The sequence below is a fragment of the Thunnus albacares genome, chromosome 15 (genome assembly GCF_914725855.1).
Source record: "Thunnus albacares chromosome 15, fThuAlb1.1, whole genome shotgun sequence".
NCBI lineage: Eukaryota > Metazoa > Chordata > Actinopteri > Scombriformes > Scombridae > Thunnus > Thunnus albacares.
This window is the reverse complement of record NC_058120.1, coordinates 3,049,707-3,068,782: the sequence shown is the minus strand read 5'-3', so window position 1 is coordinate 3,068,782 and position 19,076 is coordinate 3,049,707. Positions and strand designations below refer to the sequence as shown.

At 38.1% G+C, this 19,076-nt stretch overlaps 1 long non-coding RNA gene across 1 annotated transcript; it reads right to left on the bottom strand.

The window, feature by feature from the left end:
• Positions 1-2,231: 2,231 nt before the first annotated feature.
• On the bottom strand, positions 2,232-6,756 carry LOC122998549. The gene is made up of 3 exons (XR_006407447.1): positions 6,669-6,756; positions 2,546-2,654; positions 2,232-2,424 (listed from the first exon to the last, which is right to left on the bottom strand). It is a non-coding gene; the product is annotated as an uncharacterized LOC122998549 (long non-coding RNA).
• Between the last annotated feature and the right edge of the window lie 12,320 nt (positions 6,757-19,076).

The following is a 19,076-nucleotide window of genomic DNA, read 5'->3' as shown; positions in this document are numbered from 1 at the left end:
ATGTGATTTTATTGCAATACCCTGAATAATTTTAGTACTGTATGCCCACACTGTGTGTTGTATTTAAGTTTATCAAATAAAATCAATCGATCAGTTAAAGTCATGGATTGTATTTAGGGGGATAAAACAAGATAATAAGGAAGTTCTGCCCTTCAATGATGACAGACAAGTAGTCTCACTCAATGTGAATGGATTAAACAATCTCATTAAAAGAAAAAAGAAAAAGTTAAAATTAAAAAGGGGGGTGATATAATATTTCTTCAAGAAACCCATTTATCAAAATTAGAACTTACTTCTGCTTAAGTCTTTTCCTCGTCTTATTGCTCTGCAAAATGAGGAGTTGCAATATTAATTTGAAAAAAACATCCCATGTTGGGAATATTCTTGCAGATAAAGATGGGGGCTATATTTTAGTTAAAGGTAAAATAGAAAAGATGGAAATAACACTGTTAAACATACATCATCCACCAGAGCAGGGACTGGAATGGCCAGAATGATGGCATTGATTACTCCAGAGGCAAAGGGGACAACAATAATTGGTAAACTTGGACTGTCAGTATAATATAAAATATAAATCTGAGAAAACCTCAGAATTATTAAAGAGGGCAGAAACAGAAATTGGCATCATAGTTGTTTTATAGGCTTGATACGGTATAATCAGTTAGTTAGTAGTCAGTCAGTTAGGAGTAGAGACTTTTGAGAATTTAACAAAACTGTATAATTTACCAAGAACCCACTTACAAATGAGAAGTTACCTTGTAAAAGAAATAGGACTAAAAAACAGTAAAGGAGATACATCATTTAATAGCTTGTTTCATAAGTATATCTAATAGAGCCAAGACATAAAACATACTAGGTCAGATTTAGTGCATTACGGAAGAAGAATCTAGAAGTCAGAAAATCAAAGCAATCATCAGTTGGGAGAAGGAGCTGAATTTAATTATATCACCAGAAATATGGAAGGACATAAGCAATCAAACATGGAAAACCAAAAGTTCGTTAATTAAGAGAGAGTATTCTTGGGAAATTCAACTCTCTTATGTTTCTTTAAAACACCTGTTATTCTAGCAAAGTATTCTAAGGAGGTAACACCAAGTTGTTGGCAAAGATATGGAAAAGTAGAAGACAACCACACCATTTTGCAGCAGTATTGGACTGAAATAACTGAAGCTATGGACACCATATTTCAGTGCACACTACTTTTGGGGCCCAAACAGTTATTGCTGGATGGAACACCACAGCCACTCTCTCAGCAAACTGATAAGTATCTTTTAAGAAATTTAAGAGCAGCTGCACTTGAGCAGATAACAAAAACTGGTTGAAACCAGAGGCATCACAACTAAGCAAATGGAAAGACACAATTAATGAAATCTATAAAATGGAGATAATGAATCACAGGATTAGGAATCTAGCTAGACTCTTTGATGTGAGATAGAAGAGGATACATAAATCCTATCAATGAACAAATAAAGAGTACTGAAAAAATGAATAGATCAAATAACGTTATGTCAAAGAACTGAGTCTAGTTATACACTAAAATGAGGGTACATACAATCAAAAACAAGAACAAGTAGATTGAAGGTAAACAAGAAAAGTCATGTAAAGAATTAATTAATCATAGTGAGTTAGGCAAATTATTCCAATTTGATGATGCTTTGAACTTAAAAAGCACATCTTCCAATTTCTTTAAAGATTCTGGGCACAATAAAAAAAGGATGTTGAGTGTGTTTGAGTGAATATGATGATCCAAAAGATGTTAAGTGATGATTAGTATGAGGGAAAATAAAGGGAAAATAAATGCATTTGAAAAATAATAGCAATCAATGAAAATGTCTCCTAGAATGAAGTGGTAGCAAGTTCAGTGTGTCGTACATCAAACAATGACATGTGGGGTAAGGACACATCAGGACAAATACACAAATATTATTGTAAACTACATTTGAAGGCTGAAGATGGGAATCAGAGGTGTTCTGGTATATGATATCACCATAATCAATAATGGGAAATAAATGCTGTTGTATTCTTACTTGGAGTAAAACAATTAATTGACCGATTTAGTGTTCTGAAACTAGCATTTATTTTATTCCTAATAAAATCAATATGAGGCCTAAAAGAAAATTCACAATCATTCCCAAGTATTTAATTTTATCAACTTTAATAAGTGGAGACCCATCAGTAAAATGAATAGCCAACTCAGCAGGTGAATGATTAAGATTATAACTAATATGAAATAACATGCTGCAAGACATCTGCTTGTTTATTATAAGATAGTTATTTAAAAAACATTTTTGAACAAAAGAAAATTCTGATTGCAGAGAGCTTTGAATTTTAGTTATATCAGAGTCAGATGTGTATATAACTGTGTCATATTTTTATATAAATAGCTTTGGAAAGAGTCTGCTGGAGTACAGAGGGGAATCTGGGCTGTAAGGAAAGATTAATTTAGAGAATAAAATGTCATAGACGTGTTTATAACAGACTCAGTATTTATTTAAAAAATGAGTCCAAAAGGGCCATAATACCAGATCTTTAAATTTATACTCACATTTCAACAGTCGGGTGTTACTTGGTTAATCAGTCTAGACGTCCAGTCCAGAGGTCTTCTAAAATGCTTTCGATCCAGCATTCATATGATGTAAAATAGCACCATATGTCTTACAGGCAGAAAGAAATCTATTAAGAACATGATGAAAAATCATATTCAACCTAATGACAGTCTGACCTACCTTCTCTGTCCCACAGCCCTACCTGTCATAGACACATCATGAATATTTATGTCAGTGAAATGAAAGCAGGAATGCATTGTATGGCCTTCAGGTTTGAGTGCCTCCACAGAGTTCTATACAGCCTAAATCTGATCCTCCAGCAAAACCTCAAGCTAAGCTCCCCCTCCTCCTGCCTTATCTCATCCTCCCTCTCTGAATAGCTTCATTTAGGTCCACCGGGAGAGCCAGATTTCCAGCAAAGCACTGAAGTAAATGTGTGCAGTGTTGATTTAATCTGCTTGTTTAACACAGCCACAAGACACTCAGCTGTCATTTCACCAGAGCTGAAGGCAGTCGTCCAGTTCAGACCCAAACTCATCTTAAATTTGGTCATATTGTGACTTGTCTTGGTCACCACTGTCTGCCTACCTGTGTAAGAATGGGAAATGGTAAAAATGGGTATCATCACTATCCAGCTTCCTTTATCCCCTGCAGTTTGCTTACCACCCAAACAGGAGTACAAACGATGCTATCTCCCATGTACTCTACATCACCCTCCCCCATCTGGACATCAGTAAGGGGAACTATGTACGCCTGATGTTTATTGATTACAGCTTGGCTTTTAACTCCATAGTCCCCCATAGACTGGACACTAAGCTCAGGAGCCTGGGGCTGAGCTCTTCACTCTGCTCCTGGATACAACCTTCATAACAGACAGACCACAGGTGGTCAGCAGTTGTACATCCAGCATATGCACCCTTAGCTTCAGTCTCCAAAACAAAGGAGACTTGGTGGACTTCAGAAGGGAAAGAGGACACAGCACGTACCACTTGAGATACATGGGACTAAGGTGGAGACTGTGAGCAGTTATAAGTATCTGGGTGTGCACATCTCAGAGGATTTGACTTTGTCCATGCACACCACTATGTTGGTGAAGAAAGCAAGTCAACACCTGTACCATCTTAGGTGGCTGAGAAAATCTGCTCAGTGCTGCAAAAAACGTTCTACACTGCTACAATTGAGTTGGTGCTCTTTGTTTGTATCACAGACTGGTTTGGTAACTGCTTCTCTCAGGACAAAAAGGCATTGCACAGGGTGATAAGGTGCATAGAGTGCATCCCTGGTACTACTCTGCCCTCCCTCCAGGACATCTACACCAGGCGGTGTAGATCCAAAGCAGACCAGATTATCAAAGACCCACAACATCCCAATCATGGTATGTTCCAATGATTACCTTCTGGCAGATGTATCTGGTCCCTCAAAGCAAGAACTGAGCGGTTGAGAAGAAGTTTCTTCCCCCAAGCTATACTATAAGGCTGTAAACTATAAACCATATATAGGCTATAAACTCTTAACATTCTGCTCACAGCTTTTGCTGCATGGTTGTCTGGTTGCACATCCTGGCTCAGGGAAGGACTACTTTTAGCTGTTTTTAATTAGTGTATTTGCAAAATTGCACAATTTTATACTTTAAAATTATTTCTATACTTTTTAAAGTATTGTTTATATTCTATTTTTTAGAAAATGTTATTGTGTATTTATTGAAAGGTCATACTGTTTTTATCAGCACAGTTGATCAGTTGATCAGTTTTAATTTCACTGTAGTTGTACCTGCTGCATGCGACAATAAAGTTTCCTTGATCCTTGGGTAGTTTTGATGTTTGATTTATTTCCTTACCAGCACCACTAAAAATAATCTCTGCATAAGAGAGATACTATTAGTTCTTTTTCTTGACTAGTTTGATTAGTTGGTTATGTAAAGAAGACTCCCCAATTGAAAAGGCTTGTCTTATGCCCCTTTCAGACATGTACCTTGTAAATGTGATGGGAATTTAATACGTTGGTCTACACACGAGTCACATTTACCTAGAAGTCATGACAGCAATCTTAGGAGGTCAAACCTGTAACATTTCTGTATCTCTTTCAAAGTCTAATTTGAATTCCATCCGATCAACATAAAGGCTGGAGCAGCACAAGGTAAAACATGCATAGAGAGACATTAAATCTGCATCTTCTAAGGTCACTGTAATCAATGTAATATCTCAATCTTAATGCCCAAAAAAAATATAAAATCAGTTAAATAAACTATGAAATGCTGTGAAAGAGCCAATTTCAGGCTGTTGAGGAGATTCTCTTCAAATTTGATCAGTCTAACTATTTTCCCCTCAAGGTGTGACCGAGGCAAATGAGTGTTAAAAAACCCTCTCACAGTAATGATCAGACCAATCTCCCTCTATATATTCAAATAATCAATTCATTCATGCCAGCTGATGAATAAATGAATATCCAGCAAAACTCTTGTCTGAAAGGCAAAACGGCATCACTCAGTTAGATGAATCTAGAAATGTTATATATTCTATGTCTGAAAAGCTTTAGTTGCAGGCTTACTACTTACAAAGACAGTGCCTGAGTGAACTGACCTTTTTAAAGATAATTTGGTGGTTCTAAGTCTAAAGATACATTTCAGCTAATTATATGGACAGTACAACCCCAACTGGAGACATCCAGCCAGGAGAGTGGAGGCAGTACATGGAAGAGGACAGCGACCATCTGGATCCAAGGCAGCTGTCTACACACGACAACCTCATGACTTTCTTTCAAGCACCTGTGGGAAGTGTACCATGGCAGGTTGTTGTTGTTAGAAGAGGTCTATTTCACTAAATAACTCTATCACCATGTACTAATGAGACAAGAAGTTTTGGGTGGCTGATATTTGCTGTGCTACATGCTGTGATATACTTTGTGAAGTGCATCATAAAACTTTGTTTTGGAACAAAAGTTGTGTTGTCTTTGAAAATTAAAACATTTTTGAAAATTAATGTTAAACCTACCCTCCAAAGACTTTTTAATTTAGAGAAATAAAATAGTTTCCATGCCAAACTAATCATGTGTACACTCATGCTATAGCTGTAGCTACCTTGCTAAGAAGTGGCTAGCTTGTATTGACACTACCTTACTTAGCGTGTGGCACGATATTTATGAAGCCATAGAGCCAATCCAGCATAGAATCAAAGGGAGGTATGTATCCACTCCCGCCACTCCCGCCTGCATCCCGCCTGCATCCTTCCCTTCAGCTGTTTCTTGGCCTTTAAAAACCTGTCTTGCAGATTTAATCTTGCAGGAATAACACTACACTTGGAAATTAATATTAAGCACTCATAAAATTAATGGGGGCACCACATCCATTGATTAATTAATTAATAATTAATTATGCATGCATGAATGAATGGATTAATTAAATTAAGAAGTTATTGCCAACAGCATGAATAAATGAATATTATCAAAAACAAGTCACAAACGCGATGAGGGGCCAAGACTCTAACTCCAGCCAAAAAAAATTCAATTTTTGAATAGCTCTTTGCATCAACTCTGAGACAGGAGCATGGTAGATGGTTTTCCTACTGTTTCCTTGGTGATGAAGGGTTGATGATGAGGAGCTGCCCGGAAAGTGCCGAGCAAGGCGAAGCAGACTCAGTGGCCCTTGTGTTGCCGGAGTAACAGCCAGATGAGAACCATTGCAGTGGGTTCAGTAAAACACAGCAGAGAGGTGTCTCAGTCTCAGTGCATTCAGCGGCAGGCTGCAGAGTTGGATGCATGGAGCTCTAAACTAAGAAGAGTCCTTTGAAAAGTCTTTTTACTACATGATAAAAATAGATGCAATCCTGGCTGCAGGGCAGAGAGTAACAGAAGAAGCAGCAGTGGTTGGGAAGGCAAAAAGTAGAAGAGGAGCAACAGCCCAAAGAGCATGAGCAAAGAGGAAGAGACAGACAAAGCAGTGTAAAACTTCTAGCTAGGAGGTGTGTTTTTGGACAAGAAGGATCCTTTGGTGCTCTTTTGAGGGACCGCATTGATCACTAATTAATTACTTTGCGTGGAGAGAAAACTGGCCTCCAACTTTTAAGGGGAATAATTTTATTCCTGTCAGATATATGAAAATTACACACTTTCAAATTGAATACTCACTTGTTCTGTCGTCAATCCATTTTCCTCACATGGCTGGTGGTGAGAAGGCTGGGTTTTTACTTCTGTCCAATGTTTCCTTGACATCCTTGCGCCTTTAGACACACACAGGCACACTGTTAGGTCAAAAGGAATCAATGTTTTTGAAAGAATTAAACTTTCCCTTTTATATTCCTGGGTTCATTAACCTACAATCTCTAGGGTTTGAGCGATTTCTGTCCAGGACTTTAATGCCATTTGTGTGTCTCTGTAGCTTTTCATAGTCAAATTATACAGATGTGGATACCGGTGGATCTCTTCGCACAGCATCTCTTCGAAACAAGCGTCCATATTGCTTTTCTGGTGCATGTACAGTTGGCGCACTTGTACAGTCTGTGTGGTCACAAATGTTGGTCTGAAAAGTTTTGAAACTTAATAGTTTCAGTGTCTACTGGACATGTGCAGATGATGAAATATACATCACTGAACAAAGTCCCTGGCCCCACAGACCTGTCTGCTTGAGTTTATAATATAGTAGTACTTTGTCAGGAGCTTTGAACCTTCACAGAGAAACCAGGGTTTATTTTTTTTTTTTCTGTGTAACAGTATAGTGCCTCTACAATAGGAGCTATCTCCTTTATATATAGGAGTTATTTGCACTGCTGCTGAATGGTCAAACACAAACCTCAAGGCTGCTTCAACATGTGAACAACATCCATTCAAGCACAGGATGACAAAAGATTTTCTTTTAATGTTTAGGCTACTGGCATTTAAAGCGAGACTTTGTAACTATTGAAAGAAGAAAAAGCACTTCCCAATGAATATTCTAACATATGTTAGCATGTTAGAAAGCTTTAGATAGATACAGATACAGAGTCAATTCACTAACCTTCTGACTCATCTCTACTTGAGCTACTCCAACAAAGCCACATCAAATTCACTTCCTCAGATACAGTGGATACACAAGCAGGAATAAACTAATTTAGTACGGTCCAAACTCCATACTACAAGTTAATAGTATACAGACTGTACTGTATATTAAAAGTCATGATTATTGCAGTGCCCTTTTAACTGGTCTTTCAATGTGTGACAAAGACTCTGTCTCTGATTGCAGACAGAACACAGCAAAGAAGACAAAGAAGTGTGTTGGGATGACCGTTTGCAAGTATATTACTGTCAATGTGGTGAGTGCATGCACCAGAATAAATGCACAGTCACAACTTGCATGCATCCACTGCAGTAATATAGTATGTTGGGAAGAAAAAAAAATCAATCACAGTCACTTGGTCTGAAACAGAGCTGATGCATAGTGCTGACTTATCCAGAGGCATGTGACACATGTTTAACTGGATCATAGGTTATGTTACCTTATTGATGAAATTGTGTCAAACTTTTGGGGTTTATTTAAGGTATTTGACTGGGAAGTGGTAATTCCTATAATGAGTTATATTTGTTTAATGTAAGAACTGGCAGTAAAATTGCAGATTGTGGAAAATGGATGATAATTTGATCAGTGGTTGGTTGATCAAGGGGGAGGAGCTTAACAGTCTGAGGGTGGATGTAAACCAGACAGGTGACTAGGAAAATACTTTGTGTCTATTACAAATTGTGCATATATCAACCAACCACTGATCAAATCAATTATCTTCCATTTTACACAATCTGCAATTTTACTGCCAGTTCTTACATTAAAGTCAAATACCTTAAATAAACCCCTAAACCCCAAAACTTTGACACAACTCATCTCATCAGTCACAATAATTTTGCCCATTATATATATTTGGTCTTTCTGTTTTTGCTGTTGATGTTCATACCAAGGTTTTTTTTTTTTCACTTTTTTTGTAAATAAAAGCATCTCAATCTATTTTTGCAACTCAAGCGATCTTGTTCTATGTTCTTAGATAATTGACCCACTGTTTCAGACCCACTATATCGGTCAATTAATTGTTTTACTCTCCAAGTGAGAAGACAAATTGTCCAACAGCTTTTATTTCCCATTATTGATTATGGTGATATCATACACCAGAACATCTCTGATTCCTATGTTCAGCCTTTAAATGTAGTTTATAGTAATATTTGTACTATTTGTAATATTTCACTATGATTAATGACTCCTTTCCATGACTTCAAGAATTCTATGCTTGTTTACCTTAAATCTACTTGTTTTTGTTTTTGATTGTATGTACCCTCAATTTAGTGTACAAATGGACTCTGTACTTTGACAAAATGTAGGTTGATCTATTCATTTATTTTATTTCTCATTCATTCTTTGTACAGATGACTCGTGTAACAAATGTAGTGGGTGGGGTTTGGGATGGTGGGAGAACCCTTATGTGTATATCCATGTTGATGCTGATTGCTTTCTGTCATTGTATTGTTTAATTCATTATCATTATTATTACTAATGTATTTTGTTTCGTTTAAATGTTGTAACTTTTATATTCTGTGCCTGAGGACCCCATTGAAAACGAGATCGTGCATCTCAAGGGGTTTATCCTCTAATTAAATTTGAAATATATATATATATACACATATGTTTATTAATGTATTAGTCAACAACTATAACTCCTCCTGATTGTTACTGTATTTTAATAAATACTTAAAAATGCTCTGTGTGTTAGTTAGCCAAGAGGCTCTCTCTGGGCAGATGTTACAAAGTCATCCTATATAAGAATATAAGATGCATGAAGAACAATAAAGAAAAGAGAAGAGAATAATAATATTAGTACACGATATGCAGGACATAATACTACATTGTCAGCTGCCAATAAAAAGATGTGACACAGAAACACAGTATACAAGACACGCAAAGCAATGTGAAGAAGTGGGGAATGTTAATGCTAACAAAATATGGACTGAACAAGACATTATTAGACTTTATTGCTTTTTTTATTTGTTTTCTTCCTGGAGCTGTTTTTCCACCTTCCATAACTGGTTTTCTGTTTTTACACTAGAGCTCAGTCCTCGGGACTATTAGGTTGTAAAGAATCATAAAATGATGTTGACTGTGTTTCAGATCAGCATCTCTGACTTCCCATGGCTGGACCTGCATCCACAGATTGATCATTTCACACAGTTAATTGAGCCAGTCTCTCGCTACCCCTTCACAATTATAGCGGCAAATCATATTTTTAATAGAACACTGGCTTTAATTTCACATGCATGCTTGCATAAACCTCAGAGTCATTTATTCAGAAAAGGGGCTTGAAGCTTTGGTGGTTGTTAATTGAGACACAAGAAAGGCTCCCATGACTGCTTTTTGCAAACTTTTTTACTGTATTTGTCCTCCCCTGAGCCTCAGCAGCCATATGTCGCTGCAAATGGTTTTATTCAAAGTGAGAACAGGGAGAGCTGCAGCATGTGAAAGGTGCCGTCGTTGAAATGGCAAAGAAGAATCAATACTGTAACCTGACTAACATGTCAGATCAGGCAAGCGAAACATCAGTTAACCTCCTTTACACACATCAGTGAATACACACACCTTAAAGTAATACTTAACCACCTTAAATTAAATAATTTTTTATCAGTGACTCTCGTCTGCAGTCTGAAATATTATTGCATAAAAACTTTGTACATGCATCCATTTATGACAGTAAAACTTTCCGAGTGGAAACCACAAAAGATAAATGATAATACAGTGTCTCCTTGAAATTCTGTTTAAATCCTAGAGGAAGTGTTACATTCTACATTTTACTGCATAAAAGTTATATAACGAGATGGTCTGTGTAGATAGTGGACATACACCTGGATAGATTTTGCAACAGTGGCCCACGCCTGAAAGTACTCTCCATAAAAAGGATACAAAATACTAAGTCATACCATGCAAAATATTAAAGGACACCATCAAAGGACACCTGTGATGAAGGTTACATTTTTTTGAAGTAGTAAAACATATTTAAATTTGATTTAATAATTTTAATGCACTGTGCAGATGTTTTATTTGGGAGAAAATGGTCCACGCTTGTGAAACAGGCTTCCTAACCATCTGATGTCAGCACAGACACTACACTCTTTTAAAAAAGGCCTAGAACCTTTCTGTTCAGGAAGGCTTTTTCATCTTATTACTATTTTCTTGTGTTGTGTGTTGTATGTTTTTAATGCTGTAGCACTTTGATTCACTACGAATGAAAAGTGTGGTACAAATTAAATGTATTATTATTATATTTGAAATTTAGTATAGTTTCACCCTACTTCATGCTATTGTGTTTTACACAACTGCCTGCTTTCAGTCATGTTCAAACATCACCTGAGATCCTGCAGATCTGTCCTCTCTTTCAGTCTATACATGTCCATACAACATGACTTTACTGATAAAATAATAAATGGCCTTCACAAACAAACTGACCGATTGAGCATCCTGTGGCTAATTTTGCATATAAATAATGTTCCTGTGATAATGACCTATGCAATAATAACTGATCCACACACACACACACACACAAGGGGAGGAGGGACTGTTAGTTTAATAAACCTTAAAGCAACACGTCACTGATGCAAAAGATAATTGTTTGCTCAGCTTTAAATACAGAACATTATTATAACTCATGCAGTTTCTAACTCTTCTTTAAGAAAGAACTCAATGTCCTTGGTGGCATTCTTGCAGAACATCAAAATAGCAAACTTAGTTGATGTTAGAATGAACACATGTTAGCCAACGTTACTCATGAAGTTTAGATGTAAAATCAGCTGACTGGTGATAGTTCTGTTCTGCAAAGACATTAACGTGTGTTTCTTTTTCCTTCCATTGGATGTTGTTCTCATCACTGTGCACAATGATTTCACACTTTTCTTAAATCTGAGTTTAAGGCATGCACCTATGAGTATGATTTGTGACATCACAACTTATTTGGAGCCAGTCGTGGTCCAGTATGCAACTTACACAAGTAAAATGTGGAAACTTGAAGCCTCCAGTGCACATACACTGAGTATGGACTTTACAGTGAATAACGACACATCTTATTTCCAGCAACTGGAGCCAGCAAAGGTAACTAAACTTTTCTGGGAAAAAAAAAACCTGTCAAATGACATGACAGATTATATTTCAAGGCTGAATATTTGTTTATATCTGAAAACATGTCTGGAGGGGATCTTTAAATTATAAATATCATCCACTTGGAACTTCTCATCATTACTCATACTCAGTGCTGCAGCTAGCCGACAGTGTTGTTCAATCTGGGGGTTGCCAGATCATGGCGTCGGTGTCCCCCATATATCTCACTCTTACATTCTTCATTAAAGTAGCCGACTTCTCTCCAGCAAACACACAGACATGGCAACTCTGCATAGAGCTTACTGCTTAACCTTATATAAAGTTAAAATGACATTTAATTGCTCAAATATTGGTGCGGACAATTCAGCAGCATCTTGACATCGGAAGGGACATGTCTCTACTGTCCATACCCAAACTTCATCAATAAGTTTGTGAAGAGCTAACATGTAGCAACCCAAAAGGCTTAGACTTCTCCCTTCTTTTTCTTTCTTTTCTCCTCAGCAGAGGACTAACACCTTCCAGGAAGCAGCTTTTCTGAGTTTTCTTGGATAACTTGCTGATTAAAACCAAGAACACCTCAAACCTGGAATAAGCTCTGAGGCAAGATCTGTTCTGGGTTCCTGGTAGCGTGTTATAAACCTGCTTCTTGGAAGCAGCTCCTGCTTTCCTCTGAGTGTCCTGCCTGGATATGTTCTTGTGTGTATGTGGCTAAAATGGGACTGGCCAGGAGTGAGTGAGCAGCAGGAGGAGTGCCTGCTGCTGACTGGGTCCTGACATCACCTCCATGAGCTGTCAGTTCACGTTGGCAGCAGTGTTTTCTCACCATTGTCAAAACTGGTCGTGTTATTCTATGTTAGTCAGAGTGCGGTAGATTCAGCCGGCTGTATTTCTGACTTCAATTATTGTCTGTAGGTTAGTTTAGTTCTTGCACTTCAAAAGGTCTTTTTTGTTGTTGTAGTGAAGCATAAAGCTTCCTGTAAGGTATCATTTACAATAAATGATTCAGCTGTTGCTGTCCTCTGTGGTGTGGCCTCATTTCGGGACCTGGGAGAGAATGACGCGTTCTGCTGTGTCCTTATTCGCCCAGATGCAGAATAACAGTTGTCAAATGAACCACAAACGTCTGTCTCATTTAATTTATCCTGATGCTATTTCAGGGTAAATACTTTGTTGCTCAATGAGACACAGACAGTGGAACTGAAATGAATTGTCACTGATAACTTTTAAATTATATTATATATGGGAAAAAAAGAAAAAAAAAGTTTCTGTCCAAGACAAGTTTAATATGTTGGCATTAATGGGAAATGTTCCTGTAGCTCTCTGATTTCTATGAAGGGAACGTTCTGATATTTCTCCAAAGGCATTTTTACTTCTTTTTAATAATAATAATAAAAAAAAAATTTTTAGAGAAGGGATGACTAAATGTGATTTCAGTTGGACTTTAAGACAATTTCTGCCAGCTGTGCCTGCCACCGTGAAACTACTACAGTCCTCTGCTTCCATATCCCCGAACTGTTCCGACACTGTGACATATGTCTTATAGCTCCTATATCTTCCATAAATCATCACAGTCTGTAAATATGTCATACACATCTGTGCAGCTGTGGTTCTCTGTAGACTGAGTTAATAATATGGATCCACTGCACTTCTACTCATCAAGTCCTATAAATTTGCATTCTGACCTTGTTAGTTTCGACATCTTTCCCTCATTGTCTGACTTGATATTAATTAAAATTCATACTGGGACCACTTCTTTCCTACTCCTGTCATATGACTACATGTCCTCTTTTTCTTCGGCTGAGTCTTATAACTTGTGCTGCGGTTCATGCATGGAGATCATTTAAGTTCCATCTTTACTTATGTTATGGAGATTGCAGCGGTTTTCAGATGCATTTAGGTCACCAATCCAGCTGGCCATAAATCCGTAAAACTGTAGCACCGTATAGAACAATTGTTGCTTCTTGCCTTAGGGGTTACTCCCACATAGCCCCCGTGCTTTTTTATCCCAGCCAGCATCATCTTTGTTCTCAGACCATAGAACCCACGTTTATGTAAAGCCGACTGGTTTCAACTGCCAATGTGCTGTCGCAAAAAGAACAAAGACCGTGCTACAGAAACAATATTGATTGTTGCAGATATGGTCTTCTCTTGATTTAAATTCTAGGTCACAGCCCACAGGCTTCCTCTCAGACGCTTTTCCTCAACAGATGCAGGGATGTGAAGATGTGAGCACAACATAAAAGCTGAAAACAATGCAAGAGAGACAAAAAAAAATATACAAAATACCAAGTGAACATAAGGAATCCAAAAAACAAAAGGAAAAAAAAAACCCACTTGCATCTGTATATGTTAACTAAGATCATACTGCATCTCCAAATGAGTCAGTCAGCAGCATGTTCATTAGAAATGTGCTTTCACTAACACTGCTGCTTTTAGAAATGTCATTTTCTTATTAGTTTCAATTTATCCTGATTTCACCAGGTAGTTTCACTGTGATCCTGTTTTTTTTTTTGCTCTTTTTCAACACAGAGAGAGAGAGAGACACACACAGAGAGAGAGAAAGAGAGAGCATATTAAACAGATAATATGCCCCTCCCTGGTACAATGGTACATTTCCCTGAAAGGTGTCTCATTTTACACTTAAACCAGTGTTCGAACCACAGAGGAGACAGGGGGTCTTAGCTCCCCGCAGGAGAGACCTGAGCTCCCTCCGGAAGCAAGAAAATTTCAAGTTTGAAGGGGGATCATGATTTCTTTGTATTGAGTTCTAGTTATTGCCTATGTTGTTTATTGTCCAGTATATATGTGCTCCGGATGTCTCATTCTGTCCTTATTCAATCAATGATATAATAAATAAATAAATTCCAATGTGCTGTCATGTCTATCCGTGCAGCTCTGCCCTGATCAGTGCATCTGCCTTTATCTGTCAATAATGTGAGTTATATGATTGATAAACCAATCATCATGTGTGGTTTATATCAGATCCTCTCTCATCATATCTGCAGTGTGTTAAAGCTCAGTATCCCCTCTGTCTGTCAGCATGCAATGAAAGCTTTGCTTCCCCTCCTGATCACACACCTTTGTGAAGCAGCTTTCTGCTTTATTCAGACAGGAAAAAAAAGAATAGATGTAGAAGTGAGTCCTCCTGTAGTGATTTTTTTTCCAACACATTGACAAATTATTTATGTAAAAACATGCCGTCCTGAATTTCTCTCTAAGCGGTGAGTTAAATTTCTTTTATTTCTCTTTAGGCAGTAGAGGAATGAGTTTCATTAATGGAAATTGTTTACTTTGCTTTTAATTAGATTCTGTATTTCAGCTTTAAAGGTCTATCAGCTATATATGTAAGCTTTTAAAGGTGCAGTGTAATTCGAACACCAACTTAAACCATTACATAAAGTAACAGCATCAGGCAGCAGATGAATGTTTTCACCTCATATCATATTCAAACAGATAAATTATTGATATATTGAAACTATATCTGTGTGTCTTTTGTGCACCTGTTGAACTGCATTGAGCTACACAAATGAAGGCATCCAAGCAAAAAACATTACAAGTCATTTGTCTTTGTATTCCGTAACGACCTACATAAGCATTTTTCTGATCTGATGTCCTTTTCATCTGGACAACATGGGGTCCTTTATTTTAAGGGCGCAACCACAATGACTCAGCCCAGTATCATGCCAGAGCGTGTAATACACCTGCTGATCCACAAGAGGATCCTGTGTCAGTGTCACGTTTTGCCTTGCCTAGGTGTGAAAGTTACACGTGTATAATTTACTCAATGCCAACAACTCTAATGGCCAGAAAAGTGACACAGTTCAGATGACGTCTATATAAGGTGACAAATTTCCATATTCAGCTGGTGCTGCACTTTCACACACTCGTGTACTTTTTATGCCTAGGCGAGGCAAAACACGACACTGACACGGTACCCTCTAGTGGATTGGCGGTGTATTAAATGTGCTGGCATGATATCAGGTTGAATGACCAGTGCAAAGTGGTAGGTCTGGTGTGCACGGACCATCTCCACTGTCTCCACCTGCTATTGTGGTTCTTGTAGACGCAACAGTGCAGAGTGCACAAGGACCGGGAGAGGAGGAATACAGATAGATGTGGTGATCAATAAATACATTATCAACCAGTCAGATTACTGGTCTCGGGGTGGGGCATGACAAGAGACAGCACCAGATGGTGGCTTGTACTATTTTCTATATTTGTGGAGATATTAAAAGTCTGATCATGTCATTCCGTGATGTTCTTTTTATTTTGTAATACAGTCATCTAATTAAAGTGTACAGAATACTTCAAGTGTAGAACATGACAGACCACTTTTGCCTTAGGAGAGGATTCTATGACACTCAGAAATAATGAGCTCTGGTGAGCCATCATCTTCTGAATAAACAGGCACAATGTTGAAGTATAATTGACAAGTCTGATTTGTGCAGCAACATTTTGTCCAACCACCATTTCATTTCTGTGCAACCTCCCTAGTGATAGCATAGCGTCCCAGATCTGAGAGCACATTTTGGTTTTGGTCTCTGTACAGGCACAATGGTACTGTACCAAACCTGGCAACCTCACTGACGACAGGACTCCAGGAAGCTGCTTACAGTCACTACGCCCAGCTGTCGTTTGTCAAAAATAGTTCCAGCATGTAATTCCTATTTTTTTCTGTTTGTGTATGGATTAAATTATTTTTGAACTTTGGACAGAGCCAGGCTTGCTATTTCTCTCTACTTCTAGTCTTTATGCTAAGCTAGGTCAATCACATCCGGATTAATGCTCCGTACCTAACACACAGACATGAGATTGATATCCATGAAGAAAATAATCATCTTTTCCAAAATGTTGAAATACTCGTGTATGAACAAACAACCCATTCTGTTGTTTTTCTGAGGATTCTGAGGCTAGTCATGTGAAAGTGCATTGTCCATCTGGTGATGAGTAAACTGCCCTCCCTTGATATTCAGCAGCTGTAGCAAGAAAATACAGAATGTCTTCATAGAATCAAGCATAATTTTACTAAATTTGACTAATGTATTTATCCTTCAGGAAATAAAGCCTTTTAAAACTTCGTGATCATGGAGGATTTTGTTTTCAGTGGTGAGTTCTGGCTGCAAAACCACAAAATGCAGAAAAAGTCAAAGCATCGCATCGCCTCTCAAGTATGATCCAATGTATTTTGTTTGGTTTATAAAGCTTTAATCCATTTTCATTTAGTCAAAAATGGATATTTGTTTTGCAGCCAACCGATGGATGCACCTGTCACCCAGGAAACAGAGACATTTCTATTCTGTGTAGATACACTGCTAAACACACACACACACACACACACACACACACACAACACAGTGAGGTGAAGTTGGATGTTCAGCCTTGAGTGTCTGACTCTCCTATCCTACATGTTCCCATGAGGTTACGGAGACAGACTGTAATGGTTTCTAAAAGCATGATTGATGAACACAGTACACTGTGTCCTCACCTTGGAAACAGACATGCTTAGGCTTCTACCACACACACACACACACACACACACACACACACACTAGAAGTCCTCATTTCGAAGGTGATTGTTAAATGGAGTTTTGCAACTATTATCATAATAATAGTAACTCAGCATTAACAGCATTCGTCAAAGTCATTAAACTTACCAAGTAGATTCTTCACTGACTCGTCTTAAGTAGAAGTCAAATGTTCTGTGTGCATCTTTGCCAAGGAGTTGATAGGCTGCGGCAGTTAAAGCAACCACCTTCATGAGCACCACTGCTAAAATTTCACACAATCATTAATATCAGTGGGCTGCTAATGATTCTCACAAATGCACTGTGTAAGCATGATAACGCCCTACGTTACCATGGAATTGTTTTGACTCATCGACTAGTGCATCAAATCCCAGAATCCTCCCTCTCTTCATTCTATAAAAGGACATCAACGTGAAAAGTACTGTTATAAGAGTGGTGTAGCTCTTTTAAGGAATAGAGCAGTGTGTAATGTGTGTGTAGTTGAGCGAGTGGCAGAAAAGTGATGGTGAATGTGAGCGGAGCAGAGGAAAAGGTTGGCAGTAAGTTGTCAGTCTGGCAGTAAATGTACAGTACAGACGACAGTGTGTCAATTAATAAATGCTGCAGCTTCTCAAGACTAAGAAAAGTCTTGTCTGTTTCCCCAACTGCTGGGAAGGGGGTTAGCCCTGAGGTTAGCAGCAGTGGGTTAGCCTAACCTGACCAGGCTCACTTAAGGTGGACTGACCTTTAAGGTGGACCAGCTATTCTCATTTTAGTGTGTCAATCTCAGCCGCTCCTAAACAATAACGGAGAAATGTCTGGCTGTTGAAGCTCTCCGGGGCTGCTGCCCCAAAGCAGTCAACCTAGGGGACATACTGCCTTCCATCTCACAATATCATAATAACATACTATTTGTGCCTTAAAAGAGCCCTGCACAGATTTAAAATTACACTTATAACACTGTTGGACTCAAAGTAAGAAAAAGGATACAAATCGATGCAGCAGAACAAGAACTATTGTCTTTTAATTTCATCTTCCTTGTCAAAACCTGGTGCCTACATTGCCCACAATGCAAGTAGACCTGATTCATTTGACCGTTGCTAGCCTCCAGCAGAGATGTGGAGTGGGCTACAGAGGTCTGGTAACCTCACTTCTTTCTTACTCCACACCCCCAGATTTTTTTTTCAAACTTTTCAAACATCTTCATCCCCAACCGACGCTGACTCAAGTCACATCACTTGAGGCAATTTATCAGATTTCACACAGCTCTAAAGACACAAAAGGCTTTATACTACTTTTTCACATATGCAGAAGTACTCTTCAACATCCAGAAACACACTTTGATATGTAAACTCAGTGGAGTTCCCCTTTAAGTATGGAGCTGAAGCTAGGATGTTGTTAGCCTAGCTTAGCAGTAACATTGAGGTACTGGTTTCACAGTAACTGGATACCAGTTGTTGTACACTAAGAAATGGCTCCAACACGTAACTCTTCCTAAGCATAACCTGACATTTTTTTATCCGTTAGTATTTGGGTTCATCTGAATTATTATCTAACTAACTTTAGAGGTGCTGGTAGGTGAATATTTGAAGACTTTCCCCGGCTTCCAGTCTGTATGCTGAGCTAGGCTAACCATGTCCTGACTCCAGCTCTGTAGTTAACCCAGAGACATGAACTAGATATCATTATCATCCTTATAAACAGAGCGAATTTGTGTATTTCCCCAAATATTTAAATATTCCTTAAACAACAGCAGAGAATGTTAAGAAATTAGCTGTTCTCTCCCTTGGCTCTTCTGAAGTCTATTATTTATTATTTCTATAGATTTTCTAATATGAAGCTGACGGTTAGTTTTGCTGCATCAGCTCTCTCCTGTGTATGTGCTGATTTGTCAGCTTCATTTACTAAAAAGCATATTTTAACTGAGTCATTGTGAAG